General features: G+C 40.2%; 1 long non-coding RNA gene across 1 annotated transcript; it reads left to right on the top strand.

Annotated features, from left to right (window-relative positions):
- The first annotated feature begins 374 nt into the window (after positions 1-374).
- On the top strand, positions 375-2,928 carry LOC133295229 (uncharacterized). The gene is made up of 4 exons (XR_009749304.1): positions 375-810; positions 900-1,036; positions 1,869-1,933; positions 2,705-2,928. It is a non-coding gene; the product is annotated as an uncharacterized LOC133295229 (long non-coding RNA).
- The last annotated feature ends 2,760 nt before the right edge of the window (positions 2,929-5,688 follow it).

Genomic DNA, 5,688 nt, shown 5'->3' with positions numbered 1-5,688 from the left:
CATTGGACTTATATTTTGGACCCAACTCTTGTGATGGCCGATGACCCAAGAGCCCAAAGTGGGACTTATTTTCAGCCTTCATCACTTAGTGAGCCTCACACCTTATCCTAAATAGATCCACAAGGCTACCCTACATTGGTGGGGTATTAACACATGGCAAAACCTCATCCCCTCTTGTGAGTCCTTGTTATGCGCATAGGTGGATAAGAAATTCTGATTTCTTGTAATTTTAGATAAACTCAAGTCAGCCTTGTAAGCCTATGTCCAATGGGAAGTGAGTGGTGAGCTTGCATGAAATTCTATTGGCCGAAAATCACACCTTCCTTATACTCTCTTTTGTGTGCACCATTGGAAAATATCAAGTGTGAGTTTTTGTTTCATCCCTTGCTGAACTTTAATCCAGATTGTGAGACCTTAGTATCCCTTCTCTTCTTCTTCCCATGCGTTGTAAAAGGAAGCCCCAAGGGTCATTGTTGATTTTCTAATCAGAATCACATGTAGTTCCCCATCTACTCCCAAAGCCGTGAGCCCTATAGGAGATCACCAAGAACCCAGAATTTACATTTCATTTCCCTCATACGCTCCACAAACCGTGAACTTCATGGATAGCAAGACTCTTAAGCATACTTTCTCTTCTGTTCACTGTTCGGTCGTGTCCCCAAGCAAAGGAGTTGTACTGTTTTTATTGCTCCCTTGTTCCTCATGATTCCCTTCGCCATGTTGGAGATTCTTCTGCATACAGATTGACATTTAAACTCTCACCCCCCCTCCTCTTCATTTCTGCGCACAACCATCCTCAAGTGGGAGAAGGTGAGGTATTTTGTTTACGGTCTTATCGTCCCTTTTACTAGAACCGGTTCTGATTTGGACTTATTTCCCATTGCATGTCCTCGACCCAGTTTTGATTGGGTCTTTCCTCACATGACATGCCACTGAAACCGGTTTCTTGGAGCTGTAGAGAAGAGAGAAATTTCGCAGCTTTGAGTCACTGCTCCCAATGGCCGATTTGCACAACATGGGTTTCTTACAAGTAGATGTAAGTTAAGCAAATAACCTCTCCTTGTTTTTGATCCGTTCGGCCCTCATATGCATGTTGGGGAGCATTTTATTTTGGCCATTCCCTTTTCTGTAATTCTGTCCTTTTTGAGTAGCTCATAGGAAATAAATTCTGTTTTGAAATCCTTCCTCAAATTCTGTACAAAATGTAAACCTCACTGTATGTATGTCATAAGACAGGTCTTGGGGCGTGGGAAAAATAACTCACCACCGTGTGTGGACTACCCTTTTGACTAGAAGGATAATCTAATTTTGTATATATTAATTAATCATAAGGAACAGCCATGATCTGAATACAAGCAAGTCTGAAAACTGGTTTTTTTGTAAATTTGGATTATGAATCATCTTGAGTTTCGGGACCGTCATTGGATTAGGAAAACTGATTAGGCTTTGCATGCATTGTAATAAAATCGAAGGCAGCATGTTAACGAGTTAGTAATTCATGCTTAAGTGATGTGAGTAGAATTTTGGGTAAAGGAAAAATATTAAGAACCAATTTGTTGGCTAAAAACCGTGGCTGTGTGTGTGTGTTGGGGACCTTGGAAAACTCTTATTTGTTAGCAATTTTTGGAATGAATTTTGTAAATAATATCCTGAACAGTTTGTTATGCTGAAAGCCGAACCTATATATGTATGAGACCTTGGGAAATTTTAATTGCTAGCAATGGGTGGAATAACTTGAAGGGCAGAATAATAATTGGCATTAGTAGCACAATAACTCAATTAAGGTACAAGGATTAGAAGCATAGAAATCAATTGTGAATTAAAGGAAAAATTATATAAAATTCTGATTTGGTGTAATGATATATTAGGTGTGCAAAATCTCTAAGAACGTGGACTATTCTGGTGCTGTTTGATTAGTACTTGGGCTCACAAGGTAAGTGTTTGGTGGTGAGACCTATTGTGACTATTAGCTAGTGTATGGAATTGTGAGTTGTTGCTCACATGTGCCTTGGACTCGTATTTTGGTATATGTTATATGTATTCTGCCTTGAACTTGACATGATGGAAATTCTGCTTTGGGAAGCATTTGTTATTCGGCAGCTTGGTATTAAAAATACTTGAAATATATGCTATTATGATGATGATCTAGTCATGCATATGTACGTCATAATTCAACTGTTTCTTTTTGTACGTCATAATTCATCTGTTTCTTTTTGCACGTATCATATGTGCGAAGCATATCATGGCATACAGCATTGTGCATCCAGCTTGGAAACCGAAGTATATAATACAAGTAAGCATATGATTGAGCACGTATCATATAGGCATCCCTCCGGTACCAGGGTATCGGACACTTGGCTTCAATTCGCATAGGTCACAGTTGGAATTCACCTTGATGGAGCCAATATGGAATCTCCACTGTGTTAGTTAGTAGTACGTGCACTGCAGTGCTATGAACGTACATTACCATGGCGTTATATACGCACTCTGATTAGTATTATGGCGTTATATACGCATCATGATTAGTACTTTGGCGTTATATACGCACTATGATTATATGTTAGCATCTATCCGGAAAATTATATGTTGATGCGACTGTTTTGGAATTTTGTACCTAGTCTAATATTGTTGCTTTACTGGTTTTACTATCACACTACTGGGATTTTTCTCACCCCTTTAGGGGCTCAATTTTTATAAATTGCAGGAGCACGAAAAAGCATTTGATGATGTACTTGTATTGGAGATATTCTGTTTACATGTTGCTGTTGGAATTTCTGCTGTTTGTTTGCTGATTCTGTCGAATGCGCATGAAATATTTGACGTTGGTGTAATATTTTGGGAGATTGGAAAAATGTTAGGACATATCTGATCTTGCTGTATTTTGGGATTTTATGTATTGCTATAAATTGCGTAATTTTGAACTCGTTTGCGAAAACAATTTTGTCTGTTTCTAAATTCGGATTTTCTTTAAACTTATTTAGCAAGCAACTTACGAGTTCTGTATCTGGGGCTACCGTACTCCGATTTACATATAATTTATATGCACGTGAAGCCGCAGATGTCTAGTTTCATATTATATAAAGTTTATGTCCACTGCATGTAAGCACAGATTTATATGATTTTTGCAAGTTAGGTAGTTTTGGAACATTTGCACTGACTTATCTAGTGCCTTACGAGTTCTGTTTCGGGAGCTATACACCTCCGAATGGAATAATTTTTATATCCACGTAAAGCCCCAAATGTCTAGTTTCTTGTGTCAAAGAAGATTTTCTTAACTTGTTATATTCGAATTGATATGATCTTTACAAGACAGAAAGGTTTTCTGGAAAACTGTCATTTCCGCAAGCTATGTATTTTAACAAGTTCCACTCTGATTTTTTTTGTACAACCAGATTTCAAATAAAGATAATGTATCTCGATTTAAAAGTGCAGTTAAATTATTCAATTCTATTCCGTTAAGACTCTAATCCGCTTAGCAGACAACTCCCTTGGACGCGTACAGGGGAGGGTGTCACAAAACCCCGCAACATCAGTGAAAAAGGATCGCAAAGATCCTCAAATAAGCAAAAAAGGCAAATTGCAAAAGCAAGTCAGTATTCCGACCTAAAGATGCTTGAATTAAAGTAATACAGCCCGACAACCCGGATTTCCCGACTGCCGGATTGGGGGGCAAGTGCAGGAATACAACTAAAATGAAAAGAAGATAGCAACAATCCTCATAAGTCAAGATCTCGGTACGACAGTCAAAAATATTAGTCAACTAGTCCGAGCTACGTACCTCGACCAAAAAGGTTGAGGGAGGAATGTTGAAACAGCATACACGGCACCCGACTCATGACGCTCGGCACCGAAGAAAGAACGAAATAAGAATAAATCCGAAACACGGATCGACAAGAATCCGTGGTTTCAGAACATGGATCAATGAATCAATAAAACTTCGACAAAGAGGTCAACATAATAGCTGAAGCCATACAACAAAGGCTAACAAGGCTCGGACCATGAATATAGCCGACTTCCAGCCACTGAGAATAAAATATTTCCAAATGCGATAAAAAGTAATGCACATCAACCCTGTATCCCAGACACCCAGACTGCCGGGCTGAGGGGCAACAACCCAGGATAAAAATTCGGGATAAAGAATGAAGACGGGTTTGGAGAGACGGGATCCTTAGAAAAAGGATCACGCCCCAACCTGCGATAAAATAAAGACGGATTTGGAGAGATGGGGTCCTAGAAAAAAGGATCACGCCCCAATCCGCGATGAAATGAAGACGGGTTTGGAGAGACGGGATCCTGAGAAAAAGGATCACGCCCCAACCTGCAATAAAATGAAGACAGATTTGGAGAGATGGGATCCTGAGAAAAAGGATCACACCCCAATCCGCGATGAAATGAAGACGGGTTTGGAGAGATGGGATCTTGAGAAAAAGGATCACGCCCCAACCCGCGATAAAATGAAGACAGATTTGGAGAGATGGGGTCCTAGAAAAAAGGATCACACCCCAATCCGCGATGAAATGAAGACGGGTTTGGAGAGATATGGTCCTAGAAAAGGATCACACCCCAATCCGGGATAAAGACCCGTGATAAAAATCTGGGGTAAAGAATGAAGACAGGTTGGAGAGATGGGATCCTAGAAAAAGGATCATGCCCCAATCTGAAATGGCTCACAAGTCAAAACGACGAAACAAGACGAAGTCAAAAAATAACTCTTACGTCAAATATTATAAAGCCAAGGTATTGAAAACCTACGTCTAGCAACGTGCAAGAACCTGGATAGAAAACGGGTTCAAAAATAAAAAGCACACTGCAGGACTGTGACTTCTAGCCGAGGCATAGGAAAACAGAACGACGTTTTCGAATCCTAAACATTGTCAAAATAAACAACATGTGTACAAGCTGTGATAAATGAAATCAGGCTTGAAAAATAAGGAGCAGATTGGTACGACCTTGATCAAGTCACCATGACGCCTCAAATTTGAAAACCTAATTAAGAAAATTGGGTTAAAAGCAAAAAGCGGAATCCGCATGAAAAACCTTGGCTAGGTCATTTTGTTCAGTTACGCTGAAAAGCTTAATCTGAATCAATAAAGCCACAGTGCAAGAAGTTGGGCTCAAAGCGAAAGCCTCGGAAGGAACAGCTACGAGCTCGATGTTAAAAACACTGTCTCACCAAAGCACCACCTTATCCAAAAAAGATCGAGGGAGAAATATGAAAACAACATATTCAATACTCGATTCACTAAAACCAGCTGAATGAATGACAGAGATAATATCTGCAATCACTGACCCAATTAAGTCGGCCAAGAAAAGTTCCAACCCAAAGAAAATGTAGAGATTACTGTTAACTTGAATAAAATATGCAAAGGAAATGCAGAGATTACTGCTATTTCATCCCGGCAGCCTGGACAACCAAACTACACCGGGCTGGGGGCAACTTTTAGCCGGGTTACATGGATGAGAATTGGGGGCAACTCGCCAGTTGGATCCCAACAACTCAAGATCGTCTGTTCCCCGGTTGCACATGTGCAGTATCTTGCAGGGTTCATGCATAACCCGCCCACATAGTTGACAAGGGAAAATCATTCCCGGTTTCAGAAGAAAGCTACAAGCTTAGGACGTGTGCGTATGGAATGATGCTTGAGGGCAACTCGCCAGTTGGATCTCAACCACTCTAGCTCATCCCAA

This window comes from Gastrolobium bilobum, unplaced genomic scaffold (genome assembly GCF_033153095.1).
Source record: "Gastrolobium bilobum isolate Gb01-03AN ecotype WA unplaced genomic scaffold, APGP_CSIRO_Gbil_v1 utg38482, whole genome shotgun sequence".
Lineage (NCBI taxonomy): Eukaryota > Viridiplantae > Streptophyta > Magnoliopsida > Fabales > Fabaceae > Gastrolobium > Gastrolobium bilobum.
Note: the sequence above shows the minus strand (reverse complement) of the source record. Positions and strands in the feature narration are given on the sequence as shown.